We start from the raw sequence: 26,359 nt of genomic DNA on the forward strand, positions 1-26,359 counted from the left end.
TTCTGGTTTTTGCTCATTGTATACCATTAAGAAAAAAGAACTGCCACCATGTACATGAATAACGGTGACAGACCTCCAAGGAGAGAGTGAAAAGGAAGAGTCACACACTAACTGATGTGAACTTATTACAAAGACACATGGGGACTCAGAGTAACACAGGAAGTCATGTCCTTGGCCTTATTGGCTATGCAGTCACACTGGTGACCCCTTATGGGGTAGGGTTCAAAGCAAGGTTCAGAGCAGGGGGCCTCCCTTGGGCCTAGGTCACAAATAGTGGCCTTCGGGACATAAAACTTTCCTTGGCCCAATATACGGTGATGGGTGCAGGAGGTTTGGTTTATTTGACACAGCTCGTGTGATACACTACCCACAAATGAAAGTGGCCAGACAGTTGGGTTTATCTTCTGTGCTAACATGACAGAAAATCATGGGCTGGAATATTGTTATAATCCTGACCTTCACCTGTCCTTCACTCCACTTACAACTTTGGGCAGATTACTCTGACACACCTGAAATAAGTGATGCCAGCTATTTAGTTATTGCAATGGGCGCAGGAGGGTTTGTGTGTATAATCCCCTGTATTCCAGCTCCCTAATTGTTCATTTAGTATTTCTGCTGATGCCCCTTGACCAAGTGTTACCTGCACTGACCTCGCAGCAGGCAGTGGTTCTATTTATATGAAGCTTTAGTCTGGTATTCTCAAGATGGTACTTACCCTCCTGCCTTATCCCACCCTCAATGGGATAATTCTCTCAGAAGACAAATATCAGCTTCAAAAGCAACCACTGAAATGTTTACATATTGCTGTTAGTTGTCCAGAAAATTCCCCAAAAGGGTCTGAGAAGCCTAGGAAAAAGGCCCTTACAAAGCACCTTATGCAGATAACATGTTCAGCAAAACTGTCCTTCAAATGTAAGAGAGCGATAAAGATTTTCTGAGACAAGCAAAAGCTGAGGGACTTCATCATTACTAGACCTACCTTATAAAAAATGCTAAGGGGAGCTCTTCAAGTTAAAGAAAAGGATGCTGAACAATATGAAAGCATGCAAAAGCATAAAACCCACTGATAAAAGTAAATATATAGGCAAATACAGAATACTGTAACAGTGTAATGGTGCTATGTAAATCAGTTTTAATTCAGGGAGCAGAGATTTCCAACAGTACAAGGTCTTCTTTATATCTTTATAATATCAAAAACAAAACAAAACAAAACCTGGCAAACCACCACCGCTCCTCACTCCCCTCCCAAATTATGCTAAAACATGCTTTGAGGAGCTGTAGATTGAGAAAATGTGCAATGATAAAATCAATTCAGTACCTGTTTAAAATCGAATGTATATTTTATGGATCACAATTACTGCATGCATTCTAAAAATAGCAATACACATCTGGGAAGGTGTACTTTTTAGCAGTTTACAGATACAGAAGCTATAACAGACCTCTTGCAGGAATTCTGGATTGGAACCAATGTCAGAAAATAGTTCCCTACAGCCCCTGCTCCAGGGATCTGTTTTTCTCCTACCAGGAAGGCCAGGAAGATTCCAAATGGTTCAATATGGTTCAATATGTTTTCAAATTTTCCCCAATCTGGAGGACTCCACAAAATAAGCAAGGGATCAATTATTGTGGGACTAAGCTAGGGATTCTGACCTCTTCAGGTAAGAATGGGGTATCTGACCAAAGCTAGAGTTCTAGGCTGTGGAAAACAACCCGTTCTCAGGGGCCTCTCCCTATCCTCAGAGGCCCCTAGATCAACTCTACAGCCAGGCTGGGCCAAAGGTCTGTGGGCCCCTGCTTCTGTGTTAAAGTCATGGACTGTGCAAAGTTAGAGTCAGGACTCCAACTTTGCTACTTAGAGATGTGACCTAGGTGGCTGTGGTAGTCATTAATGGTAGATGGCAGTACACACCATGACCCTCTTGTGGTTGCTGGGGCCATGTGACTAATTCTGGTCAATGAATCTTGAGCAGAAGAGATGCCATCACTTCCAGGCCAGATCATTTAGTTGCTACTTTGAGACCCTCCAGGGCTTTCTTTCCCTCTGGAAAAGGAATGCACAGCTTTGGAGATGGTGGCTGTTCCATCAGCCTGGATATATGAGGGCCATGAAGAGTGGAGCCTCTCTACTGAACTGTGATGAACAAGGAGTATGTTGGGAAATCTGCCTTTGTTGGGTTCAGCCACCACAAATCTAGAGTTGCTTATTACTGTGTCAGAATTTAACCTATGCTGACCGGATAGGCTAGGTTACTCTTCGCAGTGGTTCTGTATTTTAGATTCTCCAATAAAATTAGTTGAAATGGCTGTTTTTATTTTTTACACTAACCAGATGCCCCCTCCAGCATTCTCCTCCTATTTCTATCAGTCCCCTCTGATTTGACTAGAATCAAATTGGTTTACAGGATTGCCAAGGTACTTGGCTAGTGTCATCTATCTGGCCAGGCTTCTTCTAAAACAGAGCCTTTCCCAATGTCCCCTCACAGGCAATGAGCCACACAGGCAAGGCACAGGAGGGCAGGTCCTCCCAGAAGCTCAGAAAACACAAGACTCACGTCTTTGTGCTTTATGGGTGTCAATCCAGTTTTCTCCACAGGCACCTTTTTTTGTGCATGACTGTATATGACATTTTGAATGTTGGCCCATTTGAATCGTTTTATTCCTATACCCTGATCCTCTGGGACTCTTGAATACACTTGGGCTTGTGTTTAGACAGTTGCAATGATGTATTCTCAAACCCAGTGTTTAGCTGCACACTTTAATGACAGACAAGGAGTAATTGGGCAGTTTGGCACATGTCAGGTCCTAAATGTAGAGATGAAGGTTCTAACGGTAACAGAGGGAGAAATAGATCTGTCCTGAACTTGGCAGGAATGTCACTCTGCCAAGCTCTGCCAGCCTGATGCTTGGATACTTCCAGATCCAGGACCCTTCTGAAAAATGGAAAAGCACCCTGAAATCATCAATGAAACAGGAAAGAAAAAAACAATCTCTGCTTTGCAACACCTTTAACAAACATAAGTGACTTCAGTGTGACTCTTTGGGGTGAAGGTTTTTTAAAAGCATGACATTTAAACTTGGCCCAAGATCATTGTTTCCCCATTGCCATTTCCCTTCCTGTGACAGACATCTCATTATTAAGCATCACATTATTAGCACAAATGCTTTTTGTAGAAGCATAAAGGCAAGGATGCTTATTAATCAGAAACCAAATTTTCTATTCAGGCACATAATCAGGGATCTTGGAAAATGTGAATAGCTTATATGGTTGGAGGGACTGAGAGCAGCTTCCTCCCATGGTACTTGATCTGCCAGGATAATGATGTCCTAGGCAAGAATACTGTGAGACTCAGTAGAAACTACTTGAAGTTCAGCAGTCCTGTGGATGTCACCAAGGCGAGTCTTACAGGAATGGATGAGCCCTGCAAAGTGTGAAATAAAGAGTGCCAGGAGTGCTACTCTGCTTAAAAACAATCTCCCCACCAATTTGCCTGCATTTTCAATGTCAGAGATATCCTCTTTCTTCTCTTAAAGATTTCAGATGTTAGGAAAGGTAATATAGTTAGTGGCTAAGTTCATATACTTTGTGGTCATGCTCCCTGCATTTGAATCCCAGCTTTGCCACTTACTAGCTGTATGACTTGGGGTAAGTTACCAACTTCTCTGTGCCTCAGCTTCCTCACCTATAGAATGGGATAATAATCATTCTGCCTCATATATTTATTATTGTTTTGCGTCATATATTTATTATTTATTATTAGAGTCATTGTGAAGATTAAATTGAGGTGATACATGAAACACACAGAACTGATCTGGTACCAAATTTCTAACTTGGGGTTGAAGTTCCACGAACAGCCAACAGTGGTGGCTAGGTAGTTAGGTTGAGAAGGAACTATTTCCAGGCTTGGAAAGTTCCCCTTGGGAAGGATTTGTTTTGGAGTTTCCTGTTGCTGTATAGCCTTTTTAAGGTCTTGATCAGTCCTAAATTCCCCAAAGACAACTCCAGATATTCACAACTATGGTGGAATGTGGACATGAGAGAATGAAATGAAAACAGAGCCGTTCCTTTCTCCTGGGGGTCCTGGGCTGCTAGGGAAATACTGGACCCAATCTGAATGAAAACTGGTTTCAAAAGGTAACCCCTTAACTCAGTTTGTTAAGCTCATTTTTTGACTTCAAATGGTAGACAGATTTTCTTTCTTCAAAAGTAGAAAACACTCTGTTTAAAGTGAAAGACCATTGAAAAGTAAACATGATTAGCTTGCCTTAATCAAGAATGTTCAAAAAACGTTTCAGAAATTGCAGGATCTAATCCCACAGGGGGCAACTAGTTCCCAAGCTCTTTTCTTTTCTTTCTTTCTTTCTCTTTTTTTTTCAGACGGAGTCTCTGAGTCTCGCTCTGTCACTCAGACTGGAGTACGGTGGTGCTATCCTGGCTCACTGCAGCCTCCGCCTCCCAGGTTCAAGCGATTCTCCTGCCTCAACCTCCTGAGTATCTGGGACTACAGACGCGCGGCACCACACCTGACCCAAGCCCTTTTCTACACACAGTACTGGAGGACAAAGGCATGGAAAGCTGCTGACCTATCTGGTCACATCCTGAGCAGTGCCAAGAAGAGGCTGCTTCTACCTTCCTCTGACTTTTTGAGGTTCTAGTCACAAAATTGTTTTTCTTGCTCACAAATGACTCTGTCCTATGCAAAGTGCTAAACAAACAAAATGGAAGTTTTAACGTACACACTGACCTTTTTGGTGCCTGGGACAATGCAATGCTTTCAGTTCGTAATGGAAAATAGATTAAGCTACCTGCCTCGTTTGCTTTTTAGGAAGTTGCCGCCTTCCCATTTTTAATGCCCTGAGATCTTTGCTCAAACTCTCTTTTTTGGTACAACCCACGGACATTGTTCGTAGTCAAGAAGGGATTATTTGTAACCTGGTTTGGGTTTTGCTTCTCTCCCAAAGCAAGTCACCAGCTTTTTGTTTTAATATAATCGTCCATTTTCTCTAGTTCCTTTATTCACATCATAAAAGTTCATGTTCTTTAGCTACTGACAGTTGAAATCAGAACAATGGGCCCAGAGAAATATATATATTATAAACATTTTGAAAAGATCTTTTCTGGGCCTGGAGTCTTTCAATGCCAACTTATCCAGAGTTTTATTTTGTTGTGTGTGTGTGTGTTTTGCTATTACTCCAGGTTAATGGACTCTCTGAATACCAGCCCATCTCATTCTTTCTCTAAAAGGACATTTTGTATTTTCTTCCTGAAAACTCTTGACTCTGTGTCAGGACAGGGTATACTGGATCTTTTCAAGGAACTGCCTGCCCAGCAGACATTATTTTGGCTATGAAAACAAATAGGAAAATATTAAATAAGCATAAGACTTTGCATTACTGGATTTTGTAAAAGCAAAAAGAAACATGTATTTATTTAATGGGTCCACCCCACTGGAAAAACCTCCAGAGAGCCAAGGAAATGTTTATGTCAGCAACCTGAAGGAAGGAAAACCTCCTCTAATTTTCATTTTCGTTTTTCTTCTCCCAAATCTTCAAATAAACTCTCCAGTAATTTTATACTTTTCCTTAACCAAAATGAGATTTCCTGGCATGCACTGCTAGAGCGTGTGCCTATGTATCCAAAGAAGAGCAAGTGCTGGGAACCTGCCTTGGTGATCGCATTCCTTCAGTCCCTTCGAGGGTTATCACTGGATTTGAGTTTCTTGGATACACAAGTAGGATGTACTTATAAATTTGACTACTAATAACAGCTCATTTTATGTTTAATTTGGAAAATTGGAGATCTGCCCTGACTCTGCCCTAATATCAAGTTTCATTGAGATATACACTAGATAAGGAACAAAGTAGTTTGCATGCATTAATTAGTTCATTTAATTCTCAGGACAGCAACCCTATGAGGTAGATAGTGTTATTACCCCTATTTTACAGGTGAAAAAACTAAAGCACAGAGATATTTAAGTCACATATTCAGAGTCACATGGCTGGTAAGTGACAGAGCCAGGATCCGAACCCCTATTTTGATTCCAAAGTCCAAGCTCTGAATCACAGTTGTCTCTACTTCATGAACTGGCATCTAGCAGCATGACTCTTGCATAGTGGATTTGAAATGATACTTGTTGAATAAAGTAAAAAAGCAAACAAATTAATTAATCCTTATATTTGTCCTATCAGGAAAATCAATACCTATAGTATTCAAGGTAAATACAACTAGCTTCTGTAAAAAAGCAACCACTACATCTCAGTGGCTTAACCACAGTCAAAGGGACTTTCTCCCATATGTGACAGAGTGATATGGTCAGTAAAGGTGGAGAGTGTGCACTCTGCAGATATTCAGGATCCAGGCTCCTTCCAAACGGTGGTTCTGCCATTTTCAGTGCTTGTCTCTGGAGGTTGCCCTGAGCATTCTTGTCTCCAAGCTTGCATCATTATCCAGGTGGAAGATGGTAGCTGAGAGAGGACAGGATGACTCTGGGAGCTTTAGGTCTAGAACTGAGAGTGTTATGCATTAAGTTGATTAGAAATCATAACAAGGCCCCAGAGACTGCACAGGGAGACTAGGAAGTGTGGCTTTGCTATCTACCCAGGAAGAGCGTGAAATGGGTTCAGTGAGCACACAGCTTTGTCTCTGCCACTGATCCATACCCTGTTTTTAATAGATGGACTTGTACAGACTTGTACAGTATTTTCTTAACAACATACTTCCCTCAGACTTGAATGGAAATGTCCATCATTTGAGGGACTCATTTGAGTTTGATGGCAAAGCTGGGAGTTTTACACACCTAAAGCCAGGTGCAAAATGTACAAACTCTTCCTAGGACTGCCATGACTAGTTTTATTTTGTTGACAGGTTATTAGAAAGCTCCAGGGTTGGTTGGGAAATTTTAATAAAGGTGGACTCCATGAAAAACTTTGGGTGTTGAGGATGGAAGAAGCAATCTGAGAGTATAGCTTGGTGAAGGATGCCTGGTTTAGAGACAAAACGTGTGTGGCTTTAAAACTTCACAGGTTTACTTATAAAGAGGTTAATTATTTTATTCAAGATGACAAAGAACGAGTTGGTAAACCAGTGCAGGAAAGTATTCATCTCTTTATCTTGAACGTGACCCCAGTGGGTGACCTCATTTCGAGTGAGTTTCTCTTCATTGAGAAGTGTGCTTGAAGCTTACCTAAGTGACAATTGGCAACGTCTTCCTCATTTTAAAATTATAACCCATTAAGGCAAGCTTCTGTTTACTCTCCCATGTAGCAAGGCTCTCAAGTTTCTAATTTCTAATGATAGACTGAATTATTCATAAAATACATCTATCTTTCTTACTCCAATTATTAATCTCTTGATGCTATTGGGGGTCTTGAGGCTCTGCTGTAAAAGCTTAATGCATTTTGCATCACTGTGTCACACTCACTGGCAATGTTTCTGGCCTGGCTTAAAGGGGTTAAAAAATAGGACTTGAAGTGGTGCCAGACAATTAGGTAATTACAAAACACTTTTGTACATTAAAGTAATCTTGTAAGCATTATGCCTGAATCATGGCTGCCAACTTAGTGCTTTCTTGATTGTACACTAGGGTTTTCAAAGTCATCATCAAATTCTAAGATTTTTTTAAAAAAATCACTACCTATTTAAAAAAAAACCATGATTTTTTTCTCAGTAACTTCTTACTCATATGAAAATACTTCCAGATTAATAATGATCATAGTAGCCAACATCCACTGAGCACTCACAATATACTTGGTTCTGTGCTAAGGACTTTGGAAGTGCTATCTTACTTAGTCCCTTCAACCAGCCTATGAAATAGGTAATGATAAACAACTAAGGCTCAGGGAGTGCTTTCCAGCTGCAGACACTCATTTAATATAATTACAATCTTCTGAAGTGTATACTTTAAATTTCACTGAAAGTAAGAAGCCATCAATTGTAAGGCCATTGTTATGGCCAGAACTGTGTTCCCTTAAAATTCATATATGAAGTCCTAATTCCTAGTACCTTAAAACAAAACTGTATTTGGAGATAGGATCTTTAAAGAGGTCATGAAGTGAAAATGAGGAGAGGAGGGTTGGCCTTAGTCCAATAATACCAACACTTTGGGAGACTGAGGCAGGTGGATGGCTTGAGCCCAGGAGTTTGAGACCAGCCTGGGCAACATAGCAAAATGCTGTTTCTACAAAATATACAAAAATTGTTTGGGTGTGGTGGCAAATGCCTGTAGTCATAGCTATTCAGGAGGATAAGGTGGGAGGATCCTTTAAGCCTGGGAAGCAGAGGTTGCAGTGAGACAAGATGGCGCCACTGTTCTCCAGCCTGGGTGACAGACTGAGACCCTATCTCAAAAAAAAAAAAAAAAGAAAAATGAAGATTAGGACACAGACACACACAAAGGGAAGACCATGTGAGGGGACACAGAAAGAAAATGGCCATCTACAAACTATGACCTCAGAAGAAACCAACCCTACCAATACCTTCATCTCAGACTTCGAACCTCTAGAACTGAGAGAAAATACATTTGCAGTGTTTAAGCCACCCAATCTGTGATACTTTCTTATGGCATCCCTGGCAAAGTAATAAAGACACCATTATTTTATGTGCCACAAAGTAAGAAGAAACATAGTAAATTAAATAAGGACCATGGTTTTGATTTTTTACTTTAGCTTTTGTACATACACAAAAAGGAAATCATAAGCAAAATACATGAGTGAAGACATTCCTAAAACTTCTTCACCTAGAATATAACTTCTAAAATGCACTGTTAAAATATGTGATTTTTCACACAGTTATCTTCTTTACTATCAAGAGTGTTACTGATGCAGCAGTTTTTCAAACAAGGCACCACTGTTGTCTCTGGAATGTTCTTCAGGCCACGGATATTCATCCTGAAAGTTTTGATGCTGACATTGTTTTGACCCTGCTGCTCTGTTTCATCACTTTTTGTGTACAAAATAAATATTATGTTGATGCAGATTCATGCGGTAAAAATTTTGCACTCAATAATTAGTTACATAAAAAATTTAAAAAGAGGAATCTGAAGTGGGAGCATGTCTTGAAATAGAAGGAAGAACCCTCCACCAATATAAATGGTCTACCTTACTACTTTTCCACTGTGAGTCTTGACATCCATCCGTCTTCTGGTTGGCATAGAAATCTGCCATTCTTTCCCATTAGGGGACAAAGTTGTATTCTATGTGTTACTGAATTATCTGGGGGCACTTGGGCTGAACAAATCTGAGTTATCCCAATGGAACCCAAAGAGGACATCATAAAGAGGGGGGTTTGGGGGACATTTGGCTCTAGTCTCGTGTGCACCAAGAACCTCAAATTTAAAATTGGGATTTTTTTTTTTAATTTAAAAAAAAAATTCAAACTACCCTCAAATATACAAACAATTGTAGTCTTCCCTCATTTCTAAAAGACCCTGATCCCAAACATGAACCTGCATTTTCATCCATCTTTGCAACCAATATTGATAGAGTGGCTACTGTGGCTTGTACTAAGCTGGGTGGGCATGCTTTAGACACCCAGGGAAGCAAGGCATTGTCTCTCATCTCAAGGAAACCACCCTCTTCCAGGGGAAACAGGTCTGTCCACTTGAAACTGTCCTGGTGTGATGCAAGGCTTGCTGGAGGCATGGAGAAGTGGGAAAATTCTAACGTGATTCAGGAGTTGGGACCTACTCAGAGAATGGTTCATATAAGGAAGAATAAGTACCCCAATATGGGTGGATAATTTCTCACAAGAGACATAGCTTGAGCAAAGATATACAAACATAAAAAGTAGGTAAATGCAAACATAAGACTCGGAGATGAGGGGTAGCTAGTGGAGAGGCAGGGATGAAATGGGAAAGGGAGGTGGAGAACCTGTAGACCAGTGGTCCTCAACACTAGCTCCCATTAGACTCACTAGGGCACTCCTAAAAACTAGAGATGCCTGCAGCCCGGCACAGTTAACTCTGAATCTCTGGAGGTGGATCCTAATGAGAAGCCAGGGTTAGGGATCACTGCTGTTTCCTTAGAAAATTATGCCAATATTTCTAAGGGGCATGCACCACTGTAGTAGCATCACAATTTTGGGAACAGTTGTCCTGAACAATTAATTTGAAAAAGCCCCCCTTGCCCAAGATGATTTTAATTTGACTAAGTTTATGTGATAGAAGACATCTAGTCAGTCGTCTGGAGTTTCACAATACCTGGATATGAAATGATGGAGACCGGTCATGTCTAGAGGACCAGATGAAAATTTCACCTTCCATCTAAATCATCTGGCACTGTTTGGGGGCAGAGGTGCTGACCTGTCTTGTGAAGAGCAGGGTTATGGTTCGGCCATGACCTTGGCAGTCGCCATCACAACTTTGCTTTTGCCTCAGTCAGTTGCTACCTCTTGGGACTGTAAATATTGACACTCCCCCTTAGAGAAATCACTATCTGCATATTAGCCTCCAATTTCATATATCGATGTGCAGATCTGAGGGCCTTGGGTGAATATGAGATGACTTCAGCATTTGCTGCCTCCAAGCTGAGAAGCCAGCTGATTTGCATTTCCCCCAGTGATTCTTGGCTGCATGACTTGTATCACTATTATCTCTTCGCAGTGTATTTGTATGCAAAACTTTTGGCAGAACCATTTTAGAAGCAAGCAGACAATAAATGAAGGCTCTGCTTTCTCAGAGTTCAAAATTAACTTTCTCAAATTCTATAGAATAAGTTTTCTGAAATAACTTCGAAATTAAAAAAAATTAACCCATTGGTCAAAAATGTGCTTTGAATGGAGCTCCTGCTGATCTTTACTTAACCAAGGGATTAGAGTATTTTGGGTGAGCTTTTCCATCCCCAGTCTCAATTCAGGTGTCAAGTCAATCAGATTAAAAGGGAATGTTCAAATATTATCATCATCCAAATACACTTGCCACAAACAATCAGTATGGCTAGTTTATCTTCCTACAGAAGAGACTGATGTTTTAACTAGAACTGTGTGTACACAGTTCCCAAAACAACCTTGCTGTTCAGTCAACTCTGCGAGGCTCTGTGGAGATGAGATCCCTAGGACTGATGGAAGGGAGTGACCTGGTAGTTTTAGTCAAAGGGACACAGATTTTGATACAGATCTGCCCTCTGTTTCAAGAAATTGATTAAGGCACTGTAAAAAAGCAAAAACCCACTGGAAAACCACTTTAACTCCAGCATGCTCACCTATGAGACTGCTTAGAAAAAGTAGAAAGAGTCAAAGGGTGCATCTAAAAATAACTGACAAGCCCCACAGCCTTCACTCTAGAAGTCCTGTGATTGTTGTTCCCTTAGGCAAAGTTGGCACTGGTGTGGTAGGGGCAGGTAGGAGAAAGCACTTCACTAACGTCACTCCTTGGTTTGAAATCCTGCAAGAAGATCAGCACTGTCGCAGCAGGAAGGCTGAGCTTGGCAGCTGCAATAGGCAGGCCTCCGACAGGACACAGAGCTGAGGTGCAAAGACGGCTGATGGCAGTTTACTGGAGTGGCAACTTGGCTCTGACTTTCTCCCGGGGGTGCTCTGATCTGACAGTCAGAATTTGCCTACTCCTTCAACTAAGTTCCCCTTGTCTTCCAGCTGCCCTCATCTACACCTATGTTAGGATTTTTTATTTTCAAAATGTTTAAAATAAAAGGAACTGTTCATGTTTTCCTACATTATAGGCATTGTTCAGTTCCCATTATAGAAACTTTGGATAACATAAAACCAAAGGGAAAAAAAAAGTGCCTAGAGTCACCAAAGGCAACCTTTGCTTATATTTTGGCCTGTTTGCTTTCAGGCCAAAATATAAACAATGCACATGTTCTAAATGTAAAAGGACAAAATCAAACAAAGTTTTCCCCCAAGCTAATCCCATGATGGATGACATTCAATGACACATATATGCAGTTAAGGGCAAGGACTACCAGGGCCTTGCCTGAGCCAGGTGACACTGTGAAGGAGGCCATTATATTTCTAATTTATAGTTTGGCTACACCAGGCAACTCAGTGATAAGCACGGCTTGTTTATTTGTCTTTGATGGATGCCAGGTGGATTGTAGTCAGACAATCTGACTTCAGCAGACTCAGTATCTGAATCCACGGTTTCAGCCTGACACCCTCTCCTGGGACAAAAGGCAGGTCACACAATGGGCACAAAATGCATGTCACACAATGGGCCCCCACAACCTAAAGGGGTCACAATGGCAGCAGCCCCAAGAATGAAGACAAATAAGTACTTAGGCCACAACAAAAGAGGAAGAGAGCTAGCCAGCACCCAGGAGATGCAGATAACAAGGTGGCAGGTCAGGTCCACCAGCTTTTCTGTTTGTGTTTCAGGTTTGCTCTAAGAAACCAAGCTTTTGTCAACCTTTTCATTAGACAACCTGTATTGCTTCCAGCAATGAGCTCAGGCAATTTGCTGAGTTTTGACATTTTTCCCCTCTTTGAGAGCTGTCAGCTTTGAGAGCAGGCAGTATCCTCTTGTAGGAGATTTGGTGCCGGCTGCAAAATTAAAAGCAAGAAGTAACCACAAATAAGAGAGCACTCGTAGCCAAATATTTCCCAATCTGGCGCGGGCTGTGAAAGACCACGTGTGTCTGTCTATTTCCTCCTTACAGCTGTAGGTCAGAAGAGGCATCCGGGATGATGGCATCTAGAGGCCTCAAGAGGCAGGGTAGGTGGCATGAATAAAGGTGGTGGATGTCGGGGAACAATCTTCTAAAAGGTGTTGGAGGCACTGTGGAAGCCAGGGAAGCACCCTGAGTTTTCTCAGGCCATCCAGGCTTGGTCATTTATTGTTTGTTTATTTATTTATTTATTTATTTATTTGTCCTCAGCTTTTGCTTGCTTATGGGCTAGAATATGACATATTCTTTCTTTTTTTTATTTGATGGGGTCGTAATTTTAAAAAACAAATGACTTCCTTCCCAACCAACCCAAATGTCTGTCAGTGATAGACTGGATTAAGAAAATGTGGCACATATACACCATGGAATACTATGCAGCCATAAAAAAGGATGAGTTCATGTCCTTTGTAGGGACATGGATGAAGCTGGAAACCATCATTCTCAGCAAACTATCGCAAGGACAAAAAACCAAACACCGCATGTTCTCACTCATAGGTGGGAATTGAACAATGAGAACACTTAGACACAGGATGGGGAATATCACACGTCAGGGCCTGTCATGGGGTGGGGGGAGAGGGGAGGGATAGCATTAGGAGATATACCTAATGTAAATGATGAGTTAATGGGTGCAGCACACCAACATGGCACATGTATACATATGTAACAAACCTGCATGTTGTGCACATGTAGCCTAGAACTTAAAGAGTAATAAAAAACAATTATCTGTAAAAGGAAGATACATTTTTCATTGCAAATAATAAATGTCTATATTTATGTATATAATGTGAATATTTTGCAAGTATGCTTTTATTTTGTTAACTTTTTTCTGATGTAAGGGGAGTTGTAATTTTTGTTTTCTAAATCAACCTGCAGAATGCATTCATAAGAAGGTCTTTGTCAATATAAGAATGTATCTGTATAAATAGGCATTTGTGTTTTCTTCTGGCAAAAAAAAAAAAAAAAAATCAGGTCTTCAGATCCAACTAGGGGAAATGGTGTCACAGGGCTGGTGGTCAGCCTTGCTCTTCAGAATGTCCTATAGAAGACCCTCTGGGTCCAGAGAAGGTGCTACCCACTGCTCTAGAGAACTCTGCTCCAGCAAGGAGAGAACACATTCCAGAAAATGCCCCAGGGACAAATATCAGGCTCACATGTCAGGTCAGTTCGGACCAGAGCATGGCAGAGATCCAGACAGAGCTCAGTGAGCTGGCCTAGGGCAAGGGTTCCAAACTTCCTAGAGAATAGAAGTATCTTTTGCAAACACCAAAATCATGCAGACACCTACAGCACACTGTCAGTACCCGCTGATGGAGAAAATGAAAGGTGATTCAACAATAATTAACGATATTTAAAGGCATATTACTTGGTAATCAAGTTATATCATCACATGTAGTCAAGTCTGGTGCTGTAAAGGAACTATCACAATAATTATTACAAAAATCAGGCAAATCTACACTCCTCTTGTTCATTCACCCCAGGCTGTGGCACATCGGTCTGTGTCTGAAATGGCCACCAAGATGCGGCCCTTCGTTTCTCCAGGACTGAAAGATTCTTGCCTCACCCCACAAGATGGCAATGGTGTGATAGTCTGGGGACCTCGGTGGCCACTATTCCAGAGTCAAGTAAATATTTAAGCAGCAAGTCCTACCCAGCGCCCTGAAATATATTCATGATGGTATTTCTAGACTGCACAATGAAATGAGGGGGACCCTTATTCTGCTGGAAAATTTGGTTTCCAGAGATTTCCTGAAGCTATGGAGAAAACCCTTCACTATATCTTGATTTATGACTCCTGACACTATGTTATTCCCATGCGCACAGACACACACACACATACACACACACACACACACACACTGGCCCAAAGCCCGGTGTGTGATACAGCACAAATGGCATTAACTACTGGGGAATCCCTTACATTTCAGTGACAGTTTGTTATTTGGGGCCTCATATATGGATGCTATGGAAATTAACATTTCTAGTGAAGTGAAATGACCTCACTAAATTTGAGACAAGCTCTTCATCATCCACATGAGTTTAGAAACAACAACTGAAGTTTTATCATTTTAATTTATCTGCTTCTATCACGACCTGCAGAGGGTGCAAGAAGGTTTTATTTTCTACCATTTGTAGAGAATGTGCTAGACCATGGCCTGAGGAACACAGAGATCTCTGCGGCCCTCTTTATTGATTTCTTGGGGGTTAGGCTCAGTGTGAAACAAAAATGATTCACAGCTTTCTCAAGACACATGTAAGAGTGGTTCTGAGTTGGTGCTTATTATATGTTGCTAGTCATTGAGTAATACGATTTTCAATGTTTAATTCTTTTTGAATTACCCTGTATATATTGGCTAAAAACTATAAGTGTTCAGTAATGCTTTTGAATTAATTTGCATTTTACTAGTCATCAAAACATCTAAACATGCCATAAAACAGACACACATGTATTTCATGCCACAATAATGGGTCACTTTATAAGATGGTATGCCTTTTTATATTTACCTCAGTTTGGACCTCAGAACAACCCTGTAAGATAGATATCTCATCTCATTTTATAGATGAGGAAACTGAGGCTCAGAAAGATCAAGTCACTTGACCAAGGCCTTGCAAAGAGCAGCTTGTAGAACTGGGATTCCATCTCAGGCCTGGCTAGATCCATAGCCTTGGCTGTCAGTCCTAAACCATGTTGCCTTCTCTAATAAGGAAAAAACTCTATTAAAAAAAAAAATCTATATATATATATATATATATAGATATATATAGTGCTTTTATTTTCTTTTTCGGCATATATAAATAAACATTTTAAATCTTGAATTTTGTTTGTTGTCTTAGATTATGTATGTAAAATTGCTGATATTTGACCATTTTGTAAACTTTTATTTAGGTTCAGGGATACATGTGTAGGTTTGTTGTATGGATAAACTACATGTCACAGGGGTTTGGGGTACAGATAATTTCATCACCTGGAGAATAAGCATAGTACCCAACAGATATTTTTTCTGATTTTCTCCCTCCTTCCACTCTCCACCCTCAAGTAGGTCCCAGTGTTTGTTGTTCCCCTCCTAGTATCCACGTGTTCTCATTGTTTAGCTCCCACTTATAAGTGAGAACGTATGATATTTGGTTTTTCTGTTCCTGTGTTAGTTTGCTTAGGATCGTGGTCTTCAGTTCTATCCATGTTGCTGCAAAATATGTGATCTCATTTTTTATGGCTACATAGAATTCCATGGTGTATAAGTACCACATTTCTTTATCCTGTCTACTGTTGATGGGCATTTAGATTGATTCCATGTCTTTGCTATTGTAAATTGTGCTTCAATGAACATGTGTGCACATATGTCTTTATGGTAGAACTATTTATATTCCTTTAGATATATAGCCAATAATGGGGTTTCTGGGTCAAATGGTAATTCTGTTTTAAGTTCTTTAAGTAATGGTCACACTGCTTTCCACAGTGGATGAACTGACACTCCCACCAACAGTGTATGAGTGTTCCCTTTTCTCCACGACCTCACCGGCATCTGTTGTTTCTTGACTTTTTAATAATAGTGAATGACTATCATTCTGACTGGTGTGAGATGGTATCTCATTGTGATTTTGACTTGCATTTCTTTAATGATTAGTAATTTTCAGCACTTTTCATTTGTTTATTGGCCACAGGTATGTCTTCTTTTGAAAAGCATCTGTTCATGTACTTTGCCCACTTTTTAATGGGGTTGTTTGGTTTTTGCTCGTAAATTTGTTTAAGTTCCTTATGGATTCTGGATGTTAGACCTTTGTCGGAGGCATAGTTTGCAAATATTTTCTCCCATTCTGTAGGTTGTCTGCTTACCCCGTTGATAGTTTATTTTGCTGCAGAGAAGTTCTTTAGTTTAATTAGATCCCGTTTGTCAATTTTTGTTTCTGTTGCAATTGCTTTTGACAGATATGTCACCATTTTAAATCTATGATTCAGCCTAGCAGGTTCCTTTTTCACACGAAACAAAAAAGGAGGAAATGAAATGTAGAAAATAAAGACAGACAGAAAGATTAAAAAGCAGGAATAAAAAAGGAAATAAGGGAAAAAGAAAGATATAAGAAGATGTTAAAAATCATAAGCAATGCTCTGTCACTATTTGCTAAATCCTGTTGCCCTACAGCTTCTAACCCCACAATCTTGGCTTTTATTGTCCATTGCCTTTGATTAGGATTTTCACAGTCACCAGACTCCTTAAGTAATCAACAGAGACCAACTGTATCATATTGTCTTTCATTCTTTTTTTTTTTTTTTTTTTTTTAAAGATTGCGCAGATTTCTAGCCACCCCCCTGAGGGGGTGAGAAAAAAGAAAAAAGATCAGCAGAACAAAGTCTTGCATTTATTAGAAGCATATAAGTACGACTTTCTCTTCCCAGGGGGGAAAACACTGGACCAAAACAAAATGCTCTCAGTGTATGAATTTATAGAAACATTGAAGTTTCAGATGAGAAACCTGACCTCAGTGTTGAAAGAAGAGAGATGAGAAAGTGAAAAATGAAAGAAGGCTTTTCTTATTAAATAATTAGCTTGGGGATGATATGAAGTGTTTTCTAAATGAATGCATTTGTAGGAAGAAATAAAAACATTGGAATAAATTGATTAGCACATATGAATAACAAATGATAAAGCCAGTGAACAATCAAAGTCTTGAAATTGAAGTCTTTAAAGGACAAATATTTCTCAACCCCTAATGCTATCTCTGGCATGTAAATATGTTCAGCAAGAGCTGATGGGAGAGAATTGTTTTCTAAAATGATTATTATGACATTGCTATTACTCAACACCATCAGCATGTAGAATCACATTTGGCTCCAGCCCAATGTAATGTGAAAGAAAGAGGACTTTCTTTTCTTATAAATGTTTACAATTAAACTGGATAGGAATGGCAAATCCAGGAGCCAGAGCCCCCTGTTTTCTTTAGAAACTTCTTCCCAGATGGCACTTCCTTGGACAGCATTGCATCTTTGGCTCTCTGTGGCTGCCCACAGAGGAGAACAATGGTGAGACCTGCCCCAGGGCACAATACTGGTTACCTCTGTGCCAAGACCCATTACTAAAAGTGTCTTTGTAAGGACAGAGTTGCCAGAAGACATCTTTCCGGAGCACATGGTCACTTTTATGATCTTTAGAATTCTCCAAAGCAAATGGTCTAAAAAGATCAAATAAGTTATTGCTTCTATTGCAATTAATTACTCTTCCTTAAGGTTCTATTTGCTTGTGAGAGCTGTCATAACAAAGTACCACAGAGGGGGTAGCTTGAAAGACAAATTTGTTAGAAGTTTGAGATCAAGGTGTCAGCAGGGTTTGTTTCTCCTGAGGTCTCTTTCTTTGGTTTGTAAAGGCCACTGTCTCCTGTGTCTTTGCATGGTCTTCTCTCTCTACATGTCTGTGTCCTAATCTCCTCTTCTTATAAGGACAGCAATTGTATTAGATAAAGGCCCACCCTAATGACCTCATTTTAGCTTAATTACCTATTTAAACAATCCTATCTCCAAATGCAGTCTCATTGAAAGCTACTAGGGGTTAGGACTTCAGCATGAATTTTGGGGAGACATAATTCATTTAGCCCATGACAAAGACCTCTGAGGCTGTTTTTGAATTGGAATTGAACTATTTTGTTCTTAATTGAAATTTGTCTTAGTTTGAGAATGCTCTAGCTCTATCTACGCAGTTGAAGAACGTGAAATTAGAAACTTCTATCAGTTTTCCTTTGTTCTTGTGGGCCTGTTCATTTTCCTTCCTTATGCTGTCAATTTCTCCAGTGCCTTTATGCTTTAGATGTGTTTCTTAGGAATAGCATATAGCTGGAGTTTTTAAAATCTCTTGTCTGAAAATCTTGTCTTTTCAAGGTAGGATCTATGCACTTTATTGTGATTACTGATATATTTAGTCGCATGAGCCATATGTAGTCTACTAGTCCTTTCAGGCTGAATTATATTGTGGTAAAATACAAGTTTAGAATCTCATTCTGTTTTTCCACATTCTTCACTTAAATCACAAGTTCATTAGGTACCGTATTTGCCTTTCAAGTTCGCAAAGGTAATCATTTTACTCAATGGTTTACCACTGCATAGTGTAAACTGTCATCTTTCCAGGCTTCAGTAAGTTGCGTTGCTACCCACTTCGCAGTCTAAAAGCCATACCATATATTTTAAATAGGAAGTTGTTTGTTTGTTTGCTTGCTTTGTTTGTTGTAGTTGTTGTTATGATAGAAGCATTGTATTTGTAAAGGTTAATTTCTGTATCAGGCTAAGTTATGTTGCAATACTAAACAACTCCAAAATCTAAATGACATTACATAACCCAAGTTTATTTCTGTTTTATATTACATGTTCCTCTCAGTTGTGCTGCTTCATTCTTGGGCCCACGCTGAAGAACCAGTCTTTTTCTGAAGCATTGCTAAGAATGTGGCAAAAGGAAGCGATATGGCAGAACTTCATCATGGCCCTGACAACCTCTGCTCTGAAAATCTTCATGATGGTGCTGAAAACCGACTCCCTCTGAGAGTTTGTTGGCTAAATGAGTCACTTGGCCGAGCCTGCCATCATCAGAGTGGGAAAACATAATCTTCCCAAAATAAGGGCACCACAAATTGCATAGTCAAACCTGATGTCAGTAGAATGGGAGGTAAAATCCTCCCACAAGAAGGGCAGCGTATATTTGGAAATAAAAATTGCAGTCCACTACATCTCAATCACTACAGTCTCAGAGACTGAAACTTTGTCACGGTTTGGCTGTATCCCCACCCAAATCTCGTCTTGAGTTGTAGTTTCCATAATTTCCATGTGTCATGGGAAGGATCTAGTGGGAAGTAATCATGGGGGCAGGTCTTTCTCATGCTCTTCTAGTGATAGTTAATAAGTCTTATGAGATCTGATAGTTTTATAAAGGGGGGTTCTTCCACACACGCTGTCTTGCCTGCTGCCATGTAAGATGTGACTTTGCTCCTCATTCACTTTCTGCCATGATTTTGAGGCCTCCCCAGTCATGTGGAACTGTGAGTTAATTAAACCTCTTTCTTTTATAAATTAGCCAGTCTTGGGTATGTCTTTATTAGTAGCTTGAGAACAGACTAATACATGTTTTTAGCTAAAAATTGAGGCTTCATCATTATATAAGAAAGAGGATAGATATGGGGGACATTAAGCAGTCTTCTTTAGTGGTTACTCTAGTATTTTAATATACTTAACACCTTTCCTGCCCTCTCAGACAACAAAAAACCTTATGACACTTTAACTCTTATCTTCTTCTCCACAACTTAAATGCCTTCATATCAAATATTTCAGTTACATCTTTTATTTAGTCACACAAATTAGATATTAATTTATTCTTTTATCTAGTCAAATTATTTTTAGATTTATCTAATATTAGCTAATATCCAAAACTTTTTTTTTCTGAAAGTGTATCTTTCAGAATTTTCTTGATTCTTACCTAGAATTTCCATCTTTCTGCTGACATTATCTATCTGTTCTTGCACGTTGTCTACTTTTTTGATTAAAGACTTTAACATATTAACTGTAGTTTGTTTAAAAATTTCTGCTCTAATAATTTCAACATCCCTGCCATATCTGACTCTGATTCAAATGCTTCTTCAGTTTCTTTAAACTGTGTGTCTTCCCTTTGAGTATGCCTTGTAATTTTTTGTTGAAAAGTGACCATAATATACTGGTTTCAAGGAACTGCTGTGAGCAAGCTTTCAGTAATGTAGTTGTAAGGTGTGGGAGGGAATGAAAACCTTCTATCACCCTATGTTTAGGTCTCAGTCTTTTGGTGAGCCTAAATCACTGGGCTGTGAATATCACCAGTGCTTCTTTCTCAGTTTTAAAAATCTCCTTAGAAGCATCAAGATGGATGGAGCGGGCTAGAGTTTGGTATTTCCTTTCTCACACATAGAAAGCTAGAGAGGACTAGAGTTGAGTATTTCGCTTTCCCTACATGGAAGTCTAAGCTGGAGTTAGATATTTCTTTTTCCCTAGGTAGGTTAGGCTCTGATAAAACCCCAGTAAATTAGATTCTGGTAAAATAGTTTCTCCTGACATCAGGCCTTGTTAAGAACAGAATGTCCTGGTGCATTTTTAAAGGGTTCCATTTTTCTTCTCCTTGCCAAAAATCCTGGAGGTAAAACTTATGGAAGTGTGGAGTTCCCCTAGGACTAGGGCCTCCTGTGACTAGGTCCTCCTGGAGCATTTAACTCTCAGACTTGTCTACACTGAACCTCTGGCAATCCAGTTCCAGTTAAGGTTTTCCTACACTGGCACTGGTTCCCACGAAGGTTTCTGCTGCCAGGTAGGTTGCTATTCTCTTGACCCATCTCTCTGTCTCTACAGTTTGGGGGACTGCAGTGTGCCCTATGACCTCACTTCTTTGTTGGATCTAAGAAGGGTGGTTGATTTTCAGTTTGTTCAGCTTTTCGCTTGTTTTTAAGATAGAGTGGCAACTTCTAAGCTCTGTACATGTCAGACCCAAAACCAGATGTCCAGCTAGAATTGTCTTCAGAGAGGATCTTTTGGTGGTAAAACTCTCGATTTTTTGTTGGCTTGTCTTAAGAAAAGTATTTTTCCTTCATCATTGAAAAATATTTTTGCTTTCTTTGAAAGTATACGCCAATAGCATTTTTTTCCTTTCAGTACATTGAATATTTTATTCCTGTTGTTTGTATTTTATTGCTACTGTTGGGAAGTTAGCCATCTGTCTAATTGTCATTGCTTTGGAAGTCAATTTTTTTCTGGCTTCTTTTAGGATCTCCTCTTTGCCTTAGGCTTTCTACAGTTTTACTAGAGTATGTCTAGGTGTGAATTTCCTTTTATCTTGGAACTTTTTGGGTTTCCTGGTTCTGGGGGTTGGAATCTTTGAACAAATCATTCTGAAAAATTCTGTTATTTTCCCTTTAAATATGCTTCTTTCCATTTTAATTTTTAATCTCTTTTTGAAATTCTAGACCATATCATTCTATCCTTTGTGTATTTTAACATATCCTGCATATCTCTGTGTCTATCTATGACATCCTGAGTAATTTAATAGCATCTCTTTTCCATTTCACTAATTCACTACTCAGCTGTGTCAAATCTTTAGTTGAACATATCCAATGAGTATTTTTATAGAGGTGAAATTAAATTCATGTAAGATAAAATCAACCATTTTAAAATGCATGATTCAGTTGCTTTTAGGACATACATATAACTGCAATGATCACTTCTGTCTTGTTCATTGAAAAAAATTTCATCAACCCAAAAGAAAACCCTGTACTTATTAGGCACTTACTACCTATTTCTCCTTTCCCCTAGCTCCTGACAACCACCAATTTGCTTTCTATCTCTATGGGTCTGCCTACTCTGGATATTCCACATAAGTAGAATTATACAATATGTGACCCCTTGTATGTAGCTTCTTTTACTTAGCATAATATTTTCAAGGTTCATTTATGTTGTAGCATGTATCAGAATTTCACTCTTTTTTATAGCCGAATAATACTCCACTGTGTGGCTATACCACATTTTGTTATCCATTCATCTGTTGATTGACATTTGGGTTGTTTCTAGCTTTTGGGTATTGTAAGTAGTGCTGCTATAAAAATGTATGTACAAGTATTTGTCTAAGGGCCTGCTTTCAAGTTCTTTGGAGTGTAGGCCTAGAAATGCAATTGCTGGGTCATATAGCGATTCTATGTTTAACTTTTGAGTAACTGCCAGTGGCAATTACTTTGAAAAATTCAATTATCATAACTTTAATTTCTGGGCATGTTCTTTGATTCTTTTTCAGAGCTACTTGCTCATTCTTATGGTCTTTTGTAACTGCTTACATTTGCAAACCTCTTTTTAATTTCCCGAAACTTACTATTAAATAATCTTACATAAAATAACAACTCTATGAGCATTCCACTACCAATAGTTTTATGGATCTGATTTTGCTATTGTTTATGCTGATTACCACTCATTTTATTTAGTTTGTATGTGTGTTGTAATTTTTGATTGAGAGATCATGTTCTGTGGATCATATTCACTCTATTGGAATTCTTACTGGCTGGGATTGCCTTTGCTTGTTGCCAGTTTCCTGGGCAACTTATCAACCTAGAATTATATTAAAATAATTAGCTAGCTAGCTAAAGTGTCTGTACCATACAGGTAGCGTTATTTTGGATGTATATCATGTAATGAGAAGTTTACAGTAGTTTTCAAAAGAGAGTTATTTGGTTTACAGTAGTTTTCAGATAAGAGGTGTTTTTTTTTTCCTTGCCACCATCATTAAAGTCAAGACAGGTGAAGTCCAAAAAAAGAGCAAGTTTTATGGTTTTACTTTTTTATGTTCTGAGTTTATCTCTGTTGAGTGAATACGCCCCAAGGCAAAAATTATTACCAGAGACAAACAATATAATTACAAGCATCTTAGTTTATTTAATATCATAGCTTGCAAATATATAAAGCAGATAACTGACAGAACTTTAAGGAAATAAACAAATAAAATCCTTCCTAACAACTTGAATTTTTAATCTGCCTCTCTTGGTAACTGATAGATCAAGCTAACTAAAATGTGATTAAAACCAAGGAAATCTAAATAGCATAGTCAACAAGCTTGACAGAGTGTATACATTGAACATTGCATCCACCAATAGAAAAACAAACATTCTTTTTAAGTAGACATGGAAAATTGATGGAAACTGACCATATGTTAGGCCTAAATTCATACTTATTGTGATAGCTTTGTAATGTGTCATTTTAGCTAGGCTGAACTACCTGTCTCAGACTTCTCTTTCTTATATGTTGCCATTTAGCATAAGCCACGTGTCATGCTATTCTGGAAGGCAAGAAGAAAGCAAAAGCCATTTTGTAGCTCACACGCTTTGTTGCTGATCTACAAACTCACCAGCAGAGCTGGGCCTCAATTATTCCCCTTTTCTCCTGGATCTTCCTTCAGTGTCACTGACTACTGGACCAAGTATGTTTGTTTAGCTCTGCGACAAGGGGCCAGATTCAGCAGGATACTTGCATCTCCAAGATCAGAAGCTACAAGAATGGACATGGTTTTAGTCTGTTCTCACAGAGGGGCAGCTCATGCTTGTGGGTTCTGGCCTGATAGTGATGAGCTTCCATTCCTGACTTCCTGCCCTGCAGACTTCATGCTTCAGCAGCAGATAAGAAGCAAACACCTTACAGAGGCTTCTTAACCAGCTCCCATTTGGATTGTGGAAGACCAATTCTTTGTAAACTGGTTAAATTTACAATCATAAAATGATACGAGGAACTGAGGGAATTAGTTGAATGGTTCAAGTCGCCTGACATTTAATTCTTTAATTATGTAGGTATTTCTGGACAAAATTGTAGACATTGGCTAATATAACTGGAAAATTACCCAAATTTGCATATTTTCTCTGCATTTGTAGATATAGCCATTATCAGTGTCCCTTAAAAAAAAAAAAAAAAACTGATGATATAATAAAAACAAGTTATCTAGGCTTCTTTTAAAAATTCCACCTTAAGCAATTATTTGTTACCAGTCATTATATGTATATGTCTTCTTGGTGTCTTTTTTAAATATATACTTTAAGTTCTGGGATACACATGCAGAACATGCAGTTTTGTTACATAGGTATAAACGTGGCATGGTGGTTTGCTGCACCCATCAACCAGTCATTTACATTAGATATTTCTCCTGACGCTCTCCCTACCCGCCAACAGGCCCCAGTGTATGATGTTCCCCTACCTGTGTTCATGTGTTCTCATTGTTCAACTCCCACTTATGAGTGAGAACATGTGGTGTTTGGTTTTCTTTTTTGTGTTAGTTTGCTGAGAATGATGGTTTCCAGGTTCATCCATGTCTCTGCAAAGGACATGAACTCATCCTTTTTTATGGTTGCATAGTATTCCATGGTGTATATGTGCCATATTTTCTTTATTCAGTCTATCACTGATGGGCATTCGAATTGGCTCCAAGTCTTTGTTATTGTGAATAGTGGTGCAATAAACATACGTGTGCCTGTGTCTTTATAGCAGAATAATTTATAATCCTTTGGGATTGCTGGGTCAAATGGTATTTCTGGTTCTAGATCCTTGAGGAATCACCACACTGTCTTCCACAATGGTTGAACTAATTTACACTCCCACAAACAGTGTAAAATCATTCCTATTTTTCCACATCATCTCCAGCATCTGTTTCCTGACGTTTTAATGATCGCCATTCTAACTGGTATGAGATCGTATTACATTGTGATTTTGATTTGCATTTCTCTAATGACTGGTTATGATTAGCTATTTTTCATATGTTTGTTGGCCACATAAATGTCTTCTTTTGAGAAGTGTCTATTCATATCCTTTGCCTACTTTTTGATGGGGTTGTTTTTTTCTTGTAAATTTGTGTAAGGTCCTTATAGATTCTGGATATTAGCCCTTTGTCAGATGGATAGATTGCAAAAATTTTCTTCCATTTTGTAGGTTACCTGTTCACTCTGATGATAGTTTCTTCTGCTGTGCAGAAGCTCTTTAGTTTAATTAGATCCCGTTTGTTTATTTTGGCTTATGTTGCCATTGCTTTTGGTGTTTTAAGTCATGAAGCCTTTGCCCATGCCTGTGTCCTGAATGGTATTGCTTAGGTTTTCATCTAGGGTTTTTATGGTTTTAGGTTTTACATTTAAATCTTTAATCTGTCTTGAGTTAATTTTTGTATATGGTGTAAGGAAGGGGTCCAATTTCAGTTTTCTGCATATGGCTAGCCTGTTTTCCCAACATCATTTATTAAATAGGGAATCCTTTCCCCATTGCTTGTTTTTGTCATGTTTGTCAAACATCAGATGGTTGTAGATGTGTGGCATTATTTCTGAGGCCTCTGTTCTGTTCCATTGGTCTATATATCTGTTTTGGTATCAGTACCATGCTGTTTTGGTTACTGTAGCCTTGTGGTATAGTTTGAAGTCAGGTAGCATGATGCCTCCAGCTTTGTTCTTTTTGCTTAGGATTGTCTTGGCAATGTGGGCTCTTTTTTTGGTTCCATATGAACTTTAAAGTAGTTTTTTCTAATTCTGTGAAGAAAGTCAATGGTAGCTTGATGGGGTAGCATTGAATCTGTAAATTACTTTGAGCAGTATGGCCATTTTCACAATATTGATTCTTGCTATCCATGAGCATGCAATGTTTTTCCATTTGTTTGTGTCCTCTTTTATTTCATTGAGCAGTGGTTTGTAGTTCTCCTTGAAGAGGTCCTTCACATCCCTTGTAAGTTGGATTCCTAGGTATTTTATTCTCTTTGAAGCAATTATAAATGGGAGTTTACTCATGATTTGGCTCTCTGTTTGTCTGTTATTGGTGTATAGGAATGCTTGTGATTTTTGCCCTTTGATTTTGTGTCCTGAGACTTTGCTGAAGTTGTTTATCAGCTTAAGGAGATTTTGGGCTGAGACGATGGAGTTTTCTAAATATACAATCATGTCATCTGCAAACAGAGATAATTTGACTTCCTCTCTTCCTACTTGAATATGATTTATTTCTTTCTCTTGCCTGATTGCCCTGGCCAGAGCTTCCAATATTATGTTGAATAGGAGTGGTGAGAGAGGGCATCCTTGTCTTGTGCCAGTTTTCAAAGGGAATGCTTCCAGCTTTTGCCCATTCACTATGATAGTGGCTGCAGGTGTGTCATAAATAGCTCTTATTATTTTGAGATACGTTCCATCAATACCTAGTTTATTGAGAGTTTTTAGCATGAAGGGCTGTTGAATTTTATCCAAGGCCTTTTCTCCATCT

The sequence above is a fragment of the Chlorocebus sabaeus genome, chromosome 7 (assembly GCF_047675955.1).
Source record: "Chlorocebus sabaeus isolate Y175 chromosome 7, mChlSab1.0.hap1, whole genome shotgun sequence".
NCBI classification, from domain to species: Eukaryota; Metazoa; Chordata; class Mammalia; order Primates; family Cercopithecidae; genus Chlorocebus; species Chlorocebus sabaeus.